General features: G+C 48.9%; 1 pseudogene; it reads right to left on the bottom strand.

Annotated features, from left to right (window-relative positions):
- LOC141258599 (uncharacterized) overlaps positions 1-20,162 on the bottom strand; it is a 99,532-nt pseudogene that overhangs the window by 62,355 nt on the left and 17,015 nt on the right.

Here is a 20,162-nt window from a genome sequence, read left to right as displayed (position 1 = left end):
GCTGTGTGACTCACATTTCCCAGACATTTCAATGTAAAAACCGCCTGATGACGTTGAGCCCTACTGCCAGCATAGTAAGGAGGTGTGCAGGATCCCTTCTGCGCAGTTAGAAAGCTTGTGGCATGACCAGACAGGCTTTGGGTGCAGGTGGAAGACCGAGAGGAGGTTGAGGAGGCAGAAGCAGTGGAGGAAAAATGACATAAAGAGGATTGACGCACAACTCGTGGGGACGGCAAGACTTGGACAGCAGCCCCTTGTCCTGCTGTCACCATAGTTACCCAGTGCCCAGTCAGCGACATGTAACGCCCCTGTCCATGCCTACTCGTCCAAGTGTCTGTGGTGAAATGCACCCTGTCACACACAGAGTTTCTCAAAGAAGCGGTGATGTTGTGTGCGACATGCTGGTGGAGCGCAGGCACACCTTTCTTTGAGAAGTAGTGCCGACTGGGCATCTGGTACTGGGGCACTGCGACGGACATAAGGTCTCGAAAATCCTCTGTGTCCACCAGGCGGAAAGGCAGCATTTCTGTAGCCAAGAGCTTGCAGATGGTGAAATTCAACCTCTTAGCTTTCTCATGGCTAGGAGGAAATGGTCTTTTACTTGTCCACATCTGAGGGACCGAGGGCTGGCTATTGTGCTTAGACGGGGTTGATAAGGGTGTCCCCGGCAAACTGCCGGTCTGTGAGGAAGATGCAGGCGGACATGTTAGGTTGCCTTGATCCAAAGGTGGTGCTATCGATGTCGGACAGCGCTCAACACCAGCTGGTGTTACCACCTCCAAAGAAAATGATGACCTGCCAATCACGCTGGCTGTTGCGGGTAAAGAGGTGGCAGGTCTGCGCCCCAAAACAGGTGTGACTGCTGTCCCCCCAGTCACAGAGGATGAAGAGGCCGCGGATGCACAAGATATGGCAGACGGTGGTTGGCCCGGCCGGCTAGACCGCATTGTAGCACACTGAGCTTCCCACTGCAACTTATGCTTCATGTCCATGTGCCGGTTCATGCATGAAGTACTCAAACTATGTATTTTTTGGCCTCTACTTAGCTTTTGCTGACAAATGTTACAGATAACACGAGTTGGGTCATCTTTATCGATCTGAAAAAATGCCCAGGCTATGCAAGGCTTAGCACCCATGCGACCTGAAGAGCCACCACGACTTGTGGTGAGAGGCAGAGTTGTGTTTGAGGATGCAGTTGTTGACGTGCTTCCAGTACTACGTCTCTGTCCAGGAAGGCGCAACCTGACCTCGTCGTCACTAGCATCTTCCTCCACCTCCTCTGCTGACCTCATCTCTTGGCTGACTGTGGGTTGACAGTAAGTGGGATCTCCGACCTCATCATCATCACCCTGTGCGTTATCACACCCGTCGTCCTCAGAGCCAACCTGTTCCTGCCCTGACAAAAAACTAAAGTTGTCGCTCCAATCAGGTATTTGAGTCTTATCATCGTCTTCCTCATTGTCTCCACCAACAGGAGTTACAGTTTGGGAATGAGGGTCTACATTATGGTCAGAACCTTCTGCGTCTGGTCCTGGATCCGACTCATAAAGATTCTGGGCATCAGTGCAGATCATTTCCTCGTCTGGATTCACAGAAGCGCTGGAGTCGACCTCTGATTCCCAGGCTATAGTATGAGTAAACAGCTCTGCAGACTCAACCATCTGTTCTACCTCATACTCAGACGGGCAGCTGGAGATTTGGGAGCTGTGAGGAAGCAAGTGCGATTTGGGTGACACCTTTGAGGACTGGAGTATTTGTGATGTTGAAGTTGATGTGGAGGAGAGCCCACTTAAAGGAGCACTTGATATCCGTTGAAGCACCTGCTGTTTTTGTGCCTCATCTGGAATTTGTAGCGATTGGCGTGGCCGTAAGAAAGGGATCTTATCACATTGTCCGCTAAAAGAAGTAGACATTTTAGTTTGGCTGGAAGATGGTCTTTCTTCTGCACCTACCCCACGGACACAACCTTTTTTCCCCTTCCCAACACGCCTATTCCCCTTTCCACCAGCAGCAGGCCTTTTTCCACTCATTTTGGTGGTTAACTAATTCACAACTCTGGAGTTGTTTGCACAAAAAAACAATGGATGGTAACCGAGCAGAGCTGAGTGGCCAAACTGTGGTATTAGGCCAAAACTATTGGCTGGGTTAGATGCAGAAAAAAATTATTTTTAATTTGCAACCTGATGGAGGTCAGTATAGATGGACTAATAGAGAAAGTCCCACACACTGCTAGAAGCCCAAATATTTTTTCAGAGCTAGATGCAGAAAAAAATTATTTTTAATTTGCAACCTGATGGAGGTCAGTATAGATGGACTAATAGACCAAGTCCCACACACTGCTAGAAGCCCAAATATTTTTTCAGAGCTAAATGAAGAAAAAAATTATTTTTAATTTGCAACCTGATGGAGGTCAGTATAGATGGACTAATAGACCAAGTCCCACACACTGCTAGAAGCCCAAATATTTTTTCAGAGCTAGATGCAGAAAAAAATTATTTTTAATTTGCAACCTGATGGAGGTCAGTATAGATGGACTAATAGACCAAGTCCCACACACCGCTAGAAGCCCAAATATTTTTTCAGAGCTAGATGCAGAAAATTTTTTTATTCAATTTGCAACCTGATGGAGGTCAGTATAGATGGACTAATAGACCAAGTCCCACACACTGCTAGAAGCCCAAATATTTTTTCAGAGCTAGATGCAGAAAAAAATTATTTTTAATTTGCAACCTGATGGAGGTCAGTATAGATGGACTAATAGACCAAGTCCCACACACTGCTAGAAGCCCAAATATTTTTTCAGAGCTAGATGCAGAAAAAAATTATTTTTAATTTGCAACCTGATGGAGGTCAGTATAGATGGACTAATAGAACAAGTCCCACACGCTGCTAGAAGCCCAAATATTTTTTCAGAGATAAATGAAGAAAAAAATTATTTTTAATTTGCAACCTGATGGAGGTCAGTATAGATGGACTAATAGACCAAGTCCCACACACTGCTAGAAGCCCAAATATTTTTTCAGAGCTAGATGCAGAAAAAAATTATTTTTAATTTGCAACCTGATGGAGGTCAGTATAGATGGACTAATAGACCAAGTCCCACACACCGCTAGAAGCCCAAATATTTTTTCAGAGCTAGATGCAGAAAAAAATTATATTCAATTTGCAACCTGCTGGAGGTCAGTATAGAAGGACTAATAGAACAAGTCCCACACACTGCTAGAAGCCCAAATATTTTTTCAGAGCTAAATGAAGAAAAAAATTAGTTTTAATTTGCAACCTGATGGAGGTCAGTATAGATGGACTAATAGAATGATGCTATGCCCAAAAGATTTTACTTCACTAGGTGCAGTAAAAAAATTGGTATTCTATACACAGGTGGTATATCTTGCAACACAGATAGGCTACTCCACTGACTAACACACTCTGCAATAGGCCAAAAAGGATTAGCTTTGCTAGATTCAGCCAAATGCTGTGAAAAAAACTTGCACAGCACTGGCACTGACCTGCCTGGCAAAAACTGATAGGAACTGATGTAACCTAGTCCTGAAAAGGACTCCAATTACAATTAGTCTTTACTCCCACAATCTATCTATTTAAGAGCACAGACCTGCCTGATAAAAGTCGTAGGAAATGCTGTAACCTAGTCCTTAAAAGGACTGCAATCACAACTATTCCCTACTCCCAAGCTATCTGTATATTTGTGCGAAAATTGGCTTGAAATTAACAAGGTATAGCGCACACAGCAACAGCGGTGCCGTCTAACACGCAGCTGCAGCAGTGAGAAAATGGTGGCGACGGGGAAAATGGCTTGGTCTTATAGGGCAAGGACATGTGACATACACTGCCAATCACACATGCCCTTGCTTGTGTGAAAAAAAGCACTTCGCTCCGTGTGTGCGCTGCTGATAGGCTGACAGATTGCACCTCCCCACTGCAAATGCGGGAAAGAGAAAAAAAAATGGAGATCTTCATTGTTCCTGCAGAGATCCATCCCCTGCCCCTCCCCCCACCCCGCTGTACACTCAAACTGCGTATTAACATTAATTTTCATCATTACTGAGAAAAAATCCAGTTATGATATTGGTGCACGAACAGTTATCGAACATAACCTCGAACAGCTGAATTTTTCTCAAATTGTTCGTGTTCGCCGACCGGCTCGAACACCGCCCAAAACAGCTCGAATTTGAGATTGGCGAACAGTTCGAGTAAAACAACGCTCATCTCTACTGCTGAGCGAGGGAGAGAATTGTACTTGCGTTTAGGGAGGGATTCCACACCACTATTATTTATTTCATCTGCACCAACAGTCCTTGTAAGGGCTCATTCTGATGAATATTAATGCTGTTGTTAGCAGTAGTTAGGGAGAGTTTGTGGAAAGATATTGTATTACAGGATAGGGTTCATTGCATGTTCTTTCTGCTGCTGGCACTCATATCAATAGCCCTAGTTCTCAGGGATAATAATATTCTTTTTGCTCTTAATCCTGCAAATTTTTGTGAAAAGCAATATAATACACCATTTATAATAGTCCATTTGTTTGTTAACAGCATACAGCCAGACTTGGCTGATTTGAATAGAAAGCAATATAGTGCAAGCAGTGAAACTTGTTTATCTGAGGTGGTCATATTTTGTTTATCTGAGGTGGTCATATTTTACAGCAGTTATAATCCTAAAAAAATTTTTGAAGCTGGGACAGGAAGCTCCATATACAGTAAACTACACCAGCTGTGCGTTGAAAACATACATCCAGACTTGGCCGGTAACCAATATCCTCGTTCTACTGCTATTGCAGTGAAACTTGTCCATCTGAGGTGGTCACATTTTACTGGGGTAATAATCTTGATATTTTTTTAAAGCTGCAGAATATTATACTCCATTTAAAATGGGCAAGGCACATGCTAAGGCAATGTGATGCTAATGGAGAGCGCATAGGCCAAGGCCATGGGCAAGGTGAAACTGTGCCTGCTGCGGGAGCACAACAAACACCCACATAATGTCGACCTATTTTCCTGTCCCACTTTGTAAGGGGGGCGCGGAACACCACTCTTGAAGCCATGCCAGTGTGAAAAGGTTGTTGGTTGGATAACAGATAATGTTTCCAGTCAGTTTGCCAGCACCAAACTGTCTTCCACATGCTGTTCACATTTCCATTTATACATTCTGACTTATCACAAGGTCACAAGAAGGGGGAAACTGCAATTACTTTTGCAAAAGGTGGATGATGATGAGACACAATTGCCAGCAAGTCAGGAGGAGGACCAGGGTGCGGACGTGGAAGACGAGGTGGTGGACGATGAAGTCACTGACCCAACCTGGGAGGATGACATGCAGAGCGAGGACAGCAGCACCGACAACAGGCAGGAACAGGCAGTGGGGTGGCCACAGACACAAGGCAGGTAACTGTTCCCCAGAACACCAACATGAGGAAAGTTGCCAGTCCAAGGGTTAGGTCTTCCAAAGTCTGGTGCATTTTTAAAATGCTGTCCAGTTAACCCAAAAAAGGTCATTTGCAACATCTGCCATGCCAGCATCAGCAGGGGCAGCACAACTACCAGCCTGACCACCACTAGCATGCTCAGGTATATGAGAGCAAAGCACTTGACTAGTTGAGCCGAACACCAGTGTCCAGAAACAGTGTCTGCAGGTGACACCACTGCCTCTTCCCCTGTTTTACGTGCACGCCAATCCCCTTTCCATGATGCCGGAAAAGATGTCTTCCACCCTGCACCTGTCATTGCACACTTGCAACAACCATCAACAACCACGTCCATGTCACAGGACAGCGCTCAGTTGTCCCTACCCCAGTCTTTGGAATGCAAGTGAAAATATACAGCCACCCACCCACAGGCCACAATACTAAACGGCCACATTTCCAGACTGCTTGCACAAGAAATGTTGCCGTTTAGGATTGTAGAGACTGAAGCTTTCCACAACTCCATGGCGGCAGCTGTCCCTCGGTGCCCGGTCCCCAGCCGCCACTATTTCTCCTGGTGTGTCATCACCGCCTTACAGAAGCACATGTCCCTTAGCATTACCCATGACCTCAACAACGCAGTTACTGGGAAGGTCCACTTAACCACAGACACATAGACAAGTGCTTGTGGCCATGGACGCTGCATTTCCCTGACGACACACTAGGTGAATATCGCAAGCTGGAATAACTGAAGCACTGCCTCGGCAAAGTAGTAACAGGCTCTGCTGAAGCTAGTCTGCTTAGGTGACAAACCACACACTGCTGCAGAGTTGTTGAAAGCTGTAACAGAGCAGACAGATACAGATCTGTGGCTCTCACCTCTGAACCTACAACCAGGCATGATCGTGTGTGACAATGGCTGTAACCTGGTGGCGGCTCTGAAACTTGGCAACCTCTCACACGTAGCATGCCTGGCCCACGTGCTCAACTTAGTCAGCGGTTTCTCGAAACCTACCCTGATCTGCCTGAGCTGCTGGTGAAAGTATGCAGCATGTGCTCCCATTTCCGCAAGTCAGCTACAACTCTGGCAGTGCTCAGCAGCGTTTGCAACTTCCAGCTCACCGAAAGGTGTACCATGTCACCACGTGTTTGAACTCAACGTTTTATATGTCGGCAAGGCTTTGCGAGCAGCAGAGGGAAGTTGTTGAGTACCAGCTCCAACCCACCCATCCGTATTCTTGTCAGCCTCCGCACATAAGAGCTGATGAATGGGCATGGGTGTCTGACATCTGTGTGGTTCTCCAAAACTTTGAGGACTCGACCAAGATGGTGAGCGGCGATGACGCCATAATCAACGTCACCATCCCACTTCTCTGACTAAGGGAAAAGCTCGCTGCTCACAATGACAGAGGAGGTTTTGCAGGCGGAGCAAGTCATTATTTTCTTCCACTTCCAAAAATTTCTGTGAAGCACCTGATGGTAATAAACTTATTGAATGTAGTTTTGGGCACCTTGAGGGGTGCAGTTTTTTAGAATGGTGTCACTTTTTGGCATTTTCTGTCATATAGACCCCTCAAAGTGACTTCAAATGTGATGTGGTCCCTAAAAAAATGGTTTTGTAAATGTTGTTGAAAAAATGAGAAATCGCTGATCAATTTTTAACCCTTATAACTTCCTAAGAAAAAAAAATGTTGGTTCCAAAATTGTGCTGATGTAAAGTAGACATGTGGGAAATGTTATTTATTACCTATTTTGTGTGACATATCTCTCTGATTTAAGGGCATAAAAATTCAAATTTTGAAAACTGCAAAATTTTCACAATTTTCCAAAAATTTCCGTTAATTTTTCACAAATAAACGCAAAGTCATATCAAATAAATTTTATCACTATCATGAAAAAACAATCTCACAATCAGTGAGATCCGTTGAAGCGTTACAGAGTTATTACCTCAAACTGACAGTGGTCAGAATTGTAAAAATTAGCCTGGTCACTAACGTGCAAACCTCCTTCGTGAGTAAAGGGGTTAAATAAAAAAAAAACAGTAGAGGTTTGGTATCGCCGTAACTGAACCTACCTGGATAACTATGATGTCGGGTCATTTTGTCTCCACAAAGAAAACCTTAAAATTAAAACCTATAAAACAATTATTGCGTTTTTTTGCAAAATTTCACCGCATTTGTAATTTTATTCCTCTTTTCTAGTACATCACATGGTAAAATAAATGGTGACATTCAAAAATCCAAGGAATGATGATTAGGAAAAGCTTTTTTATTTACAACATGTTTCAACGCCGTACCGGCGTCTTTATCAAGTGTACAAAAAATTTAAAACTTGTAAACTTAGCCTGGCTCCAAAGTATAATAAACATTAATCGGGTGGAGTAGACCCTGGCCTCCATTCCTCATTGCTTTTGTGCTTGTTTTTTGTCTAGTTTTGTGTTTTCCTTCTTTTTGTTTGCAGCCAATTCATTATTCTATTTAGGTCTTTTCTGAAGCCTATACGATATCTGCTCGTCTTTTTTTTCCACTTTGTGTGCGAAGTTTAGTGATTAAAGATGTTTTTGCCCAATTCATCAATTTTTACTTTTTAAAAAGCTGCATAATTTGCTAGAATTTCATCATGTATTCCTCCCACACCCACTCGGTGTATTTTCAAGTATGCCAAACTTTTGGCTCAATTTTTGGATCTTTTGAAAAAGTCCCGTGTTTGTTTTACTTTGCACCAAATTCCAGAATTGCATCCACCATTATGATGAATTTGGTGCCAAAAAACGGCAACTAATACCACAAGACAACAAAGGAAAGGGACTTAAAAAAATAGAAATGAAATGATGGATCAGAGACTGAGTCTCTAGTGTAAGGTAATAAAGCCTGCTCAGTCTCTCTCTTATTGTGAAATCAATCTTATTCCTATTTCTATCCTGAAGTGTGAATGAGGCCAAATGTTGACATCCTTGCTTTCTCTCCTCTTATATCTTCTTTTCAGTTTTCTGCTTTGGTTGAAGCTTACAAGAGATAAAATGATGGAGATCATCCATCTCCTTTGTTAGAGCAAATCAATGATGTTCCGCTCCTAATTGTAGAGTCACAATTGTAGAGTCTACATGATCGAAATGTCATAAGAGCACAAGTCCTCTTGGGACTCTTGCCTGTACCATTCTTTTTAGAAAGGAATTTTGGAAGGTACGGTAGCTAGGTAGAGGGTGTAGTTAAGCAGCCGATCCCAGAGTGAAGCTTCACCCCTGAAAATTTTCATAGAACCTGAACACTATATTGGCTTCTCCTGTTTGTGAGTTCTCTGATGTCTAACAAGATTTGATTTGTGGGAAAAACTTTTCCCACATTCTGAACATGAAAATGGCTTCTCCCCTGTGTGAATTTTCTGATGTTTAACAAGACCTGATGTGTAAGCAAAACATTTTCCACATTCTAAACATGAAAAAGGCTTCTCCATTGTGTGAATTTTTAGATGTGACAAAAGATGTGATTTAGAACTAAAGAATTTCCCACACTGAGGACATGAAAATGGCTTCTCCCCTGTGTGAGCTCTTTGTTGATGTTGAGTTAGACCAGATTTGTGGCCAAAACATTTCCCACATTTTTGACAGGAGTGTGGCTTCTCCCCTGTGTGAGTTCTTAGATGTTCCACAAGATTTGATTTGTAACTAAAACACTTTCCACATTCAGGACATGAAAAGGACTTCTCCCCCCTGTGAGTTATACGGTTATGTCGAACAAGACCAGATTTGTCTCTGAAATATTTCCCACATTGAGAACAGGGAAATGGCTTCTCCCCTTTGTGGGCCTTCTGATGTGCAACGAGACCTGATCTGTGGCCAAAACATTTCCCACATTCTGAACATGAAAATGGCTTCTCCCCTGTGTGAGTTCTTAGATGTGCAATAAGGTATGATTTGTGACTAAAATATTTTCCACATTCAGAACATGAAAATGGCTTCTCCCCTGTGTGAATTTTCTGATGCACAAACAGAACCGATTTCTGTCTAAAATGTTTCCCACATTCTGAACATGAAAACGGCTTCTCTCCTGTGTGAATTCTTAGATGTCTCACAAAATTAGATTTATCATTAAAGCATTTTGCACAATCAGGACATGAATACGGCTTTTCCCCCGAGTGATTTTTCTGATGTTTAACAAAACTAGATTTGTGATAAAAAAATTTCCCACATTCGGAACACGAAAACTGCCCTATATCTTTATGAACTGTCTCAGGTGAAGAAAGATTAGATTTCTTCTTAAAATGTTTTCCATGTGAAAATATCTCCCCCTGCCTGCTTCCTGTTACACCCATCAATGATTTTTGATGAGATGAAGGTTTTTTGTGACCAACATAATTTTGGGACAGATTTTTACTGTGATGGACTGCGGATACATTAGAAATCACGAAATTAGCTTGTGTGGTATTGTTATCTTCTACTTCATAAGGAGATAAATGCTGATGTCCATTGGAAGCTCTCGTCTTGTCTTCACCTGTAAAAAGAACAAATATTTCCTATTTTTGTTAACAAAATTTATATATTTTTTGTCAAAGAAGTTCTCCTAGCGTTTTTCCTTGATCCTGACAATGAATGCCGTAAAAATGAAACCCCAAAACACAATGGTGGAATTGTGTTACTTTTCACTATTTCACCCAACTTGGATTTTTTTCCCCAATCTTTCAGCACATTATATGGTAAAGTGAATAGTGTCTTTAAAACTGCAACTCGTTCTGTAAAAAACAAACCCCCATACGGCTCTGTAGTAAAACCTACCAAGTCCTTACTGAGAGTCAAAAAGCAGCCTAATGCCATCATAGCTCAGGAGTGGCCAATAGAGGGCAGGCTGGCATTAATGAGGGAAAATAGCCAATGTGCACTGTCACAAACCGATCGGAGCCACGTGCCTCTGATCCTTCCTCACAACTTCCGTGAGTTCCGGGTTTAGGATAATGTGAAGCGAGCTTATAAATTTTATATATTTATTTACTCAAAAGAGCGATGCTAGGTACAATATATATATATACACAGTAGTCAGACAAATACAGTAAAGAAGCAGTAATACGATACAGTAAAATTAAAAGGAATAAAAGTGAATATACCACACTTTCATCAAAGGTCTCTGGACACGGCAGGAAGGGTGCTGTCATGGGTCCATGGCGGTTCCTTATGTCTTTCTGTACATCTGTAGCCACAGGTGACCCTCAACAGAAGACCCCTCCTCTCTCACAGAGGGACACATTTATACGTAACTTGGGCAGGGCAGAAAATAGGCGATTTACATGTAATCTCCTCTTCCCTTCTATCAGACCTTTCATAATCCATTTCCCAGCAATATCCTCATTGTAAGGTGCGCATGGTAATTGATCTAACACAGGAGCTTTCCCCTGACTTCAGAGGTAATTCAATTAGCTATTCCTCATTGCCATGATTCACTTAGCTCCCCTATACTCTTGTCAGGAATAGGCGTTTGCACTACAAAGGTATATATCCTAGCTGACCTGTATTCAATTCTCTCCTGGGGTCCTTTGAAGTCAGACAGACTAGCATTCCTGCTGAGACCTTCATAACTGGGAATATGAATTTACAGTCCCTGGCCTCACCACACCTCCCCCTTTTAGAGTGCGTTCGGAGGAAGACCTCGTCGGTCATCATCCGCAAGCACTTCAGCTGCCTCCCCTTGCCTGGATAACCCATCTGCGTTACCGTGGGCCCGGCCGGACTTACACCGAACATCAAAGTTGTAGTGGTGGAGAGCTAGGCTCCAACGCAACAACCTTCCGTTCTCACCGGCTACTCGAGATAGCCAAGTGAGGGGGTTGTGGTCAGTCACCACGGTGAAATGGCGCCCGTACACGTATGGCTGCAGATACTGCAGAGCCCACACGATCGCCAGGCATTCCTTCTCCACCGTAGAGTAGGCCACTTCCCTCGGCAGAAGTTTCCGACTGAGGTATTGAACAGGGTGCTCTTGACCTGCTGAGTCAGGTTGGCTCAGCACCGCACCGAGTCCGTAGGTGCTGGCGTCAGTCTGTACTACAAGCGGCCGGGAGTCGTCGTTCGCCTGGAGTACAGGGGCTGCCGCCAGGGCAGCTTTCAAGGCCTGGAAGGAGAGCTCGCAGTCCGCTGTCCAGTTGACAGCTTGCAGCAGCTTCTTCTTGGTGAGGTCTGTCAGGGGCTTGGCCAGGGCACTATAGTCCTGTACGAACTTCCTATAGTACCCAGCCGTACCCAAGAAAGACATCACCTGTTTCTTGGTCCTTGGGGTGGGCCAGGTCGTGATTGCATCCACCTACCCGGGTTCTGGTCTCAGTTTCCCCCCACCTACCCGGGGTCCCAGGTATTGGACCTCGGTCATGCCCATCTGACACTTTCCCGGCTTGATGGTCAAGCCTGCCCGGTGGATCCGCCCCAACACCTCTAACAGGTGCCAAAGGTGTTCCTCCCAAGTGGGGCTGAAGACGGCAATGTCATCCAGGTATGCAGCTGCGAACCCTTCGCACCCTGACAGCAAGGTGTTGACCATCCGCTGGAAAGTGGCGGGGGCATTCTTCATGCCAAATGGCATGACGGTGGGCTCATACAGTCCAAAAGGAGTGATAAAGGCTGATTTCTCCTGTGCCTCTGGGGACAGGGGAATCTGCCAGTATCCTCGGCTCAAGTCCATGATGGTCAAGTACTGAGCCTTGCCCAACCGGTCAAACAGGTCGTCGATGCGCGGCATGGGGAACGCGTCATCGGCGGTAATGGCATTGAGCCCCCTGTAATCCACACAGAACCGGGTCGTCCGGACCTTTTTGAGTACGAGGACTACAGGTGAGGCCCATGCACTGGCGGACGGGCGGATCACCCCCAGCTCCAGCATCTCGGCAATCTCCTTCCGCATTTGCTCCTGTACCTCCAAGGAGACGCGATATGCCGCTCGCCGGATAGGGGCGTGATTCCCCGTGTCCACTCGGTGGACTGCCAGCTTTGTCCGTCCGGGCTTTCCCGAGAGGAGGTCAGGGAAAGGGCGCATGACCTCCTTCAGCTGGGACCGTTGGTCCTCAGACAGAAGGATGTTCATGGGGGCATCCTCCATGGACCCTCCCGCATGGGCATGTGCGAGCAGATCCATGAGGTCCTCCTCCCCTTACTCCGGCAGACTGCACACCGGAAAGGCACAGGCTTCCCTGTCATGATGCGCTTTCATCATGTTGACATGGAAGACCTTCTGCCTGCTCCGGACCAGGTCAATTGTGGCCAGGTAATTGACCTTGCTGAGCTGCTGATGCACGTCATAAGGGCCCTCCCATCTTGTCTGAAGCTTGTCCTGGAGCACAGGGACTAGGACCCATATTTTCTGCCCTTCCTGGTATGTCCTCTCCAGAGCATTCTGGTCATACCAGCGCTTCTGCTCTGCCTGGGCCTGGACCATGTTGTCATGCACCACCTGCCTGCATTCTGTCACGGAATCGCAAGACAAATTCCACGACTGAAACGCGCGGGGTGGCTGCATCTTCCTCCCAGGATTCCCTCACGAGAGCGATGGGTCCCTGTACCCGTCTTCCATACAGGAGCTCAAAGGGGGAGAACCCCGTTGAGGCTTGAGGCACTTCCCGGTAAGCAAACAACAGATGTGGGAGGTGTCGCTCCCAGTCGCGTCCCTGGGACTCGACCAACATTCGGATCATCTGTTTCAACGTGCCATTGAACCGTTCACACAGGCCATTAGTCTGTGGGTGATATGGGCTGGACACCAGATGTTGCACCCCTGTTTGCTTACACAGGCTCTGCATCAAGTCAGACATGAACTGGGGCCTTCGGTCCGTGAGCATCTCCAGGGGGAAGCCAACACGGGTGAAGATTTCCAGCAGGGCTTTGGCCACTACGTCTGCCCGGATGGAGGACAGCGCGACAGCTTCTGGGTACCTAGTATCGTAATCTACTACCGTTAGTATGTAGCGTTTCCCGGAGCTGCTGGGAATGGGCAGCGGCCCAATGAGGTCCACAGCAATTCACTGGAAAGGCTCACCTATTATGGGCAGAGGTATCAATGGGGCTTTAGGGCCGGGCCCCGCCTTCCCCATCCTCTGACAGGTGACACACGAACGGCAGTAGGCAGCTACTGCTGTCCCCATCTTAGGCCAATAAAACAAGTGGGCTAGCCGAGCCTTGGTCTTAGCGACCCCTAGGTGACCAGCCAACAGAATTTCATGCGGGAGCCGTAACAGCTCAGCCCGGTATGGCTGAGGTACCACTAGGTGCCTCTCGCTACACCAACCTTCTTGTCCATCTGTGGGCAGTGTTTCCCTATACAGCCTCCCTTGGTCCCAGAACAAGCGGTCCTTGTCTGTCTCCAAGGGGGGCTTACCTGTGCGTTCCTTCAAGGCTTCCAGGCTGCTGTCGGCTTGGACAGCCACCTGGAACTCCTTGCTGGAGCCCGCTAACAGGGACCTGAAGGCCGCACTCTCGCCGGAACCCTCAGGGAACGGCGCTGGGGGGTTAACACCAGTGGGCCCAGTCCCAGACCCAGGTGATGGGGTGGAGGAGTCAGGGTGCAAAGCGGCCCCTGCCTCCTGAGCCCTCCTGCTGCGGGTGACCACAGCAATGCCCCGAGTCTCCTCAGGGAGTCCCGGTCCCCTTCCCTCACCTGGATGGGTTGTGGGGTCACTGTGGGTAGCCCCAACATGTGATACATACTTGACAGGTTCACTAGGTTTTGAGCTGATGGAGGGATCATGTGCAAGCTGACAGTTGGGAGGGGCAGGCAAGGCCCCCACCAGCTCCTCAGCCAAGCCAGAGAGTTCATTAGCACGACAATGGATTACATTAGCATTCTCACTGAAAAGTTCAGAGCTGGACATGTCAGCTGAGAGAGCAGGAAGAGGGGCTAAATCCCCCCCAGCTGCACTCCTGTCAGCTGGCACATCACTACAAGGATCAGCATGTATGGTACCACAAAGTATAATATCACTTACAGATACATTACCACGGGGCAGTGGAGTTGCTCTCTTCCCATACTGAGAGGTGAGAGGCCCCAGAGACGAGATGTAACCCCGACCTCTACCAGCCCCTTGTCCACACCCCAATCCAGATGCACACAAGCCATGGGTAGAGTTATCTTCTCCGTACCCACCCCGCTGACGGTCAGCGTCTTTCCAGGGATGATACTCTCTGGGGGTACCAGTTCAGGCTGTACTAGGGTCACATTGGCCCCCGTGTCCCTTAGTCCCATAACCACTTTATTCCCCACAGTCACTTGCTTGAGATTGTCATTGGGCCTGGCCCCACCCCTCCCCACCACATAAACTGTTGGACCCGCTGCTGAGGTTTGGGAAGTAGGAGGGTTCCTCTTCCGGCTAGGGCAGTTCGCCCTGTAATGTCCTGGCTGATTGCAGGCGTGACATCGAGGGGGTCCTCCCTGGGGCTTGGAAGGGGGAACAATGGAGCCCATAGGTTTTCGGGCGGGGGTAGTCTCAGGGGAAACTGCAGGGTTACTCGGAACAGGATTGGTCTTACTCCCCCTCCAGCCGGTGCTGACGGGTCTCCGCAACGTCCGGTTGGCGACGTACTCATCCGCTAGCTCCGCAGCAGTTCTAGCATCTTGGGGTTTCCGGTCCAGGACATATTGTTGCACTTCCTCCGAGCAAATGTTTAAGAATTGCTCCTTGAGGAACAGATCCAAGGTTGCTTTGTCGGGATTGTCTATCTCTCCCTCTGCCCATCTGTGAAGCTGGACACTCATCTGGAGCAGAGTCTCTAGGTGGTTCTCGGTCGGTCGTTTCCACAGGCTGCGGAATTTCACTCTGTACACCTCAGGCATGAGACGGTACCTCAGGATCAGCGCAGCTTTAATGAGGTCATAGTCCTGGTGCTGGGCTACAAGGAGAGACGAGAAAGCATCCAGGGCTCTCCCTCTTAGCCTGGTGGACAGGGTGCGTGCCCAGTCTGCCTTGGGTACCTGGTACTGGAGACACACCTGTTCAAACCCTTTCAGGAAAAGTTCCAGGTCTCCGTCCAATTCCAGGACAGGCAGATCCTCTGAGCGCAGCTTAGCTTTTGGGGCTGCTGGCGTCTGTGCTGTTTGAGCCGGTGGGTCCTGCCGGCTCCGCAGCTGGGCTAACTGCAGCTGGTACTGCCTCTCCTCCTTTCTTTCCTGGGCATCTCGCTCAGCTTGCCACTTTCTTTCCTGGGCATCTCGCTCAGCTTGCCACTTTCTTTCCTGGGCATCTCGCTCAGCTTGCCACATGTGGAGCACGGCCTGTCTCTGCTTCTGCTGTCCATCTCTCAGAGCCTGGACGTAGGCCTACATAAGAGCGTCCAGGGCCGGGTTACTGGCCCCTCTAGCTGGAGCTGTGGATTGCATAACAGAATGTTCAGGATTTTTGTGGGTGTCGGGGGCACTTCCACCCTCCTCTGATACCTCAGTCTGGTCAGCGACTGGCACCACACTGCCACCTTCCATCTGCTCAGCGTCCCCTCTGGTAGCACTCATCTGGGAACCTTTGCTTCTGAGGCAGTATGCCATCCACCATAGACCGTAGCCAAATAAAAGATAGGACAGAAAACTGAGAGGGGGAAGGGTACAGTATCGCACACACGCTTTCACTGTATACTATGTCTGATCTACTAACTAGCAAGAGCTCAGTTCACAGATATCCAAATCCCAACCGCTGCCACCAATTGTCACAAACCGATCGGAGCCACGTGCCCCTGATCCTTCCTCACAACTTCAGTGAGTTCCGGGTTTAGGATAATGTGAAGCGAGCTTATAAATTTTATATATTTATTTACTCAAAAGAGCGATGCTAGGTACAATATATACAAGCGGTTACAAGATATATATATACAGTAGTCAGACAAATACAGTAAAGAAGCAGTAATACGATACAGTAAAATTAAAAGGAATAAAAGTGAATATACCACACTTTCATCAAAGGTCTCTGGACACGGCAGGAAGGGTGCTGTCATGGGTCCAGGGCGGTTCCTTATGTCTTTCTGCACATCTGCAGTGACAGGTGACCCTCAACAGAAGACCCCTCCTCTCTCACAGAGGAACACATTTATACGTAACTTGGGCAGGGCAGAAAATAGGCGATTTACATGTAATCTCCTCTTCCCTTCTATCAGACATTTCATAATCCATTTCCCAGCAATATCCTCATTGTAAGGTGCACATGGTAATTGATCTAACACAGGAGCTTTCCCCCGACTTCAGAGGTAATTCAATTAGCTACTCCTCATTGCCATGATTCACTTAGCTCCCCCATACTCTTGTCAGGAATAGGCGTTTGCACTACAAAGGTATATATCCTAGCTCACCTGTGTAGTGCCGGCGTCCCTGCCCTCTGCTAGGCAGGGACGCTGTTCCCCTCACCGCTCTGCTCCGTGCCCGGCGTCCCTCTCCCGCTCTGCTGGCAGCGCGCGCTCCTTCCCGGCCACTGTGCTTAGGGCGCGCGCGCGCGCCCTCCCTCCCTCTTAAAGGGGCTGTGCGCGCCGTCCTAAGGAGTCCCCGGCCAATGGCCGGAGGACTTTACCATATATAAGGCACCTCCTCCAAAATGGAGGTGCCCGAGCAATGTTGTTGCACTGTTCACTACTCTGCTTCAGCCCTCAGGTCCCGTTGACAGTTACCTGCCAGATTCCTGCCTGATTATCTGCTACCTGCCTGCTAGTCTGAGGTCCGACGGTCTGCCTTGCTACTCCTGTCAGTCTGTCTAAGGACCAGCCTGCCCGCTCACCTGGGAGCGCACACCAGCCACCTGCCTGCTTGCCTGAGGTCCGACGGTCTGCCTTTCTACTCCCGTCAGTCTGTCTATGGACCAGCTTACCCGCTCACCTGGGAGCGCTCACCTGCTACCTGCCTGCTAGTCTACCTGGAGGCTCCGCCGTCACATGCTGTGACCACCTGCCTGTCCAGTGACTCCTGCTCGCTCACCTGGGAGCGCTCATCTGCTGCCTGTCTGCTAGCCTACCTGGAGGCTCTGCCGTCACGTGCTGTGACCACCCGTTTATCCAGAGACTCTCGCCTGCTCACCTGGGAGCTCAAGTCTACCATCAGCCGCCACAGGTCGTACCAACCCTTTACCCAGAGACTGCCCCGGTCACTTGCCGTGACCACCTGCCCGTTCACCCAGAGACTGCCCCAGTCACTTGCCGTGATCTCCTGCCCGTTCTTCCAGAGACTGTCCCGGTCACTTGCCATGACCATCTGCCCGTTCACCCAGAGACTGCCCCAGTCACTTGTCGTGATCTCCTGCCCGTTCTTCCAGAGACTGTCCCGGTCACCTGCTGTGACTGCCTGCCTGGTCGCCACCCGCTCCCTTACAAGGACTGCCCCCTTGTATAGTAGCTCAGAGGTTCCGCCTCCCAGACCCGTTACAGTTTGCTTGGGCCATGGAACCCGGTGGCACCCAAGCTCCCTCGCTCTCGGACCTCTGTCATGAACTGTCCCGTCAGAGGTCCCAACAGGAGTCCATCCTGGGTCACCTGCGGAATGTCAATTCTCGCCTGGACACTCTGACTGCTCCACCAGCAACCACCGCCAGTGCCATGACTCGCAACCCGGCAGCTCCGCTGCCCACCAATACCATGGTATCCTACCCCGGACCCCGGCTTTCTGCACCTCCTCGCTTCGGAGGCGACCCCGCCCAGGCTCGGGGCTTCATTAATCAGTGCACCCTGCACTTTGAACTATTGTCCCACCAGTTTAACTCCGACCGGGCCAAAATTGCCTTCATCATGTCCCATCTCACCGGGGAGGCCCTGACCTGGCTAAATCCTCTATGGGAGAGAGGAGACCCCCTGGTGTCCGACCTGCCTGCCTTCCTCACGGCTTTCCGGAAAGTCTTCGATGAACCCGGACGGAAGACCTCATCCGCATCGTCTCTGCTACGCCTCCGTCAGGGAAGTCTCACCGTGGGCCAATATGCCATACGGTTCCGTACCCTTGCCTCGGAGCTGGCCTGGGATAACGACGCTCTGGTATCCGTCTTCTGGGAGGGTCTGTCTGGCCGTATTAAAGATGAACTTGCCGGTCGGGACGTTCCTACCACTCTCGATGACCTAATAACTCTTGCCACCCGGATTGACCTACGGTTCCAGGAGCGTGCCAAAGAGGTCACCCGTGAGAGGAGGTTTCCACGTCTAGCTCCTACTTTTCAGAAACCCGTCACTCCCTCCGTCTCTCCCCAGGTACACTCTCCTGAGCCTATGCAGGTCGACCAGACCAAGATGGTCAAAACCCGTCAGGACTTACGCCGTGCCGAGGGGAGCTGCTTCTACTGTGGCAGTAAGGAGCACCGGATCCGTGCCTGCCCAGAGAGGTCGGGAAACGCCTGTGTCTAGGTTCGCTCAGAGAGGTCGACCTAGACAAGAATAAATCCTCTCCATCTCTGCTGCTGTCAGTTTCAATCGTCTGCGGGGAGAACCGTTATTTCGAACTAGCCCAACTGGACTCTGGAGCAGCCGGGAATCTTATTTCACAGTCCCTGGTAGAGAAGTACCGCATCCCCACCAAACCTCTGGCTGTACCCTTGTCTGTTGCTGCCGTGGATGGAGGTCTCTTACCACGCCCCATCCAACTCATCACCGAATCCATTACTCTGCAAGTGGGAATGCTGCATTCTGAGAGTATCTCCTTTCATGTTCTGCCTGGACTCTCTCACGCCCTCCTGCTAGGTCTACCTTGGCTCCAGAGACATGCACCCGTGCTTGACTGGCAGACCGGAGAAGTCCTTCGCTGGGGACAGGACTGCCATAAGACCTGTCTGGTTCCCGTCCATCCCGTCCGTCCTTCTCCTACCCCAGCTAATCTACCTGGACTTCCGATTCCTTATTGGTCTTATGCTGATGTCTTTAATAAAAAGGAAGCAGAGACACTACCCCCTCATAGACCATACGACTGCCCTATCGACTTGTTACCCGGTACTACTCCTCCCCGTGGGCGTATTTATCCATTATCCGCTGCTGAGACCCGGTCGATGTCCGAATATATTGAGGAGAATCTGGCCAGGGCATTCATCCAGAAGTCTACCTCCCCGGCGGGAGCAGGCTTCTTCTTCGCAAAAAAGAAGGACGGCTCTCTCCGTCCCTGTATAGACTATAGAGGCCTTAACCAGATCACGGTGAAAAATAAGTACTCCCTTCCGCTCATTCCGGAGTTATTTGATCGTCTGAGAGGGGCTAGAATCTTCACCAAACTGGACCTCCGTGGGGCTTACAACCTGGTTCGTATCCGTCAGGGGGATGAATGGAAGACGGCATTCAACACCCGGGACGGCCACTATGAATATCTGGTAATGCCCTTTGGCCTCTGTAACGCTCCTGCCGTCTTTCAAGAGTTGGTCAATGACATCTTCCGGGACCTTCTCTACTCCTGCGTAGTGGTGTACCTGGACGACATCTTGGTCTTCTCTCCGGATCTCCAGACTCACCGGAGGGATGTTCGTCAGGTCCTGCTCAGGCTCAGGCAGAACCATCTCTACGCTAAATATGAGAAGTGCCTCTTTGAGCAGACCTCGCTTCCGTTTCTGGGCTACATTATCTCTCAGACCGGCCTACAAATGGATCCTGAGAAACTGTCTGCCATCGAGAAATGGCCCCGACCAGAGGGGTTGAAGGCTATTCAACGGTTCCTGGGCTTCGCCAACTATTACCGCCTCTTCATCCCGCACTTCTCTTCCCGGACTGCCCCAATTTCCACGCTCACCCGTAAGGGTACTAATCCCAAAGAGTGGCCGCCCGAAGCAGAGGAGGCCTTTCTTTCCC

This window comes from Phyllobates terribilis, unplaced genomic scaffold (assembly GCF_046119375.1).
Source record: "Phyllobates terribilis strain yellow unplaced genomic scaffold, ASM4611937v1 Scaffold_3__8_contigs__length_932513732, whole genome shotgun sequence".
NCBI classification, from domain to species: domain Eukaryota; kingdom Metazoa; phylum Chordata; class Amphibia; order Anura; family Dendrobatidae; genus Phyllobates; species Phyllobates terribilis.
The sequence above is the reverse complement of the archived record's forward strand: the minus strand, read 5'-3'. Positions and strand labels throughout refer to the sequence as shown.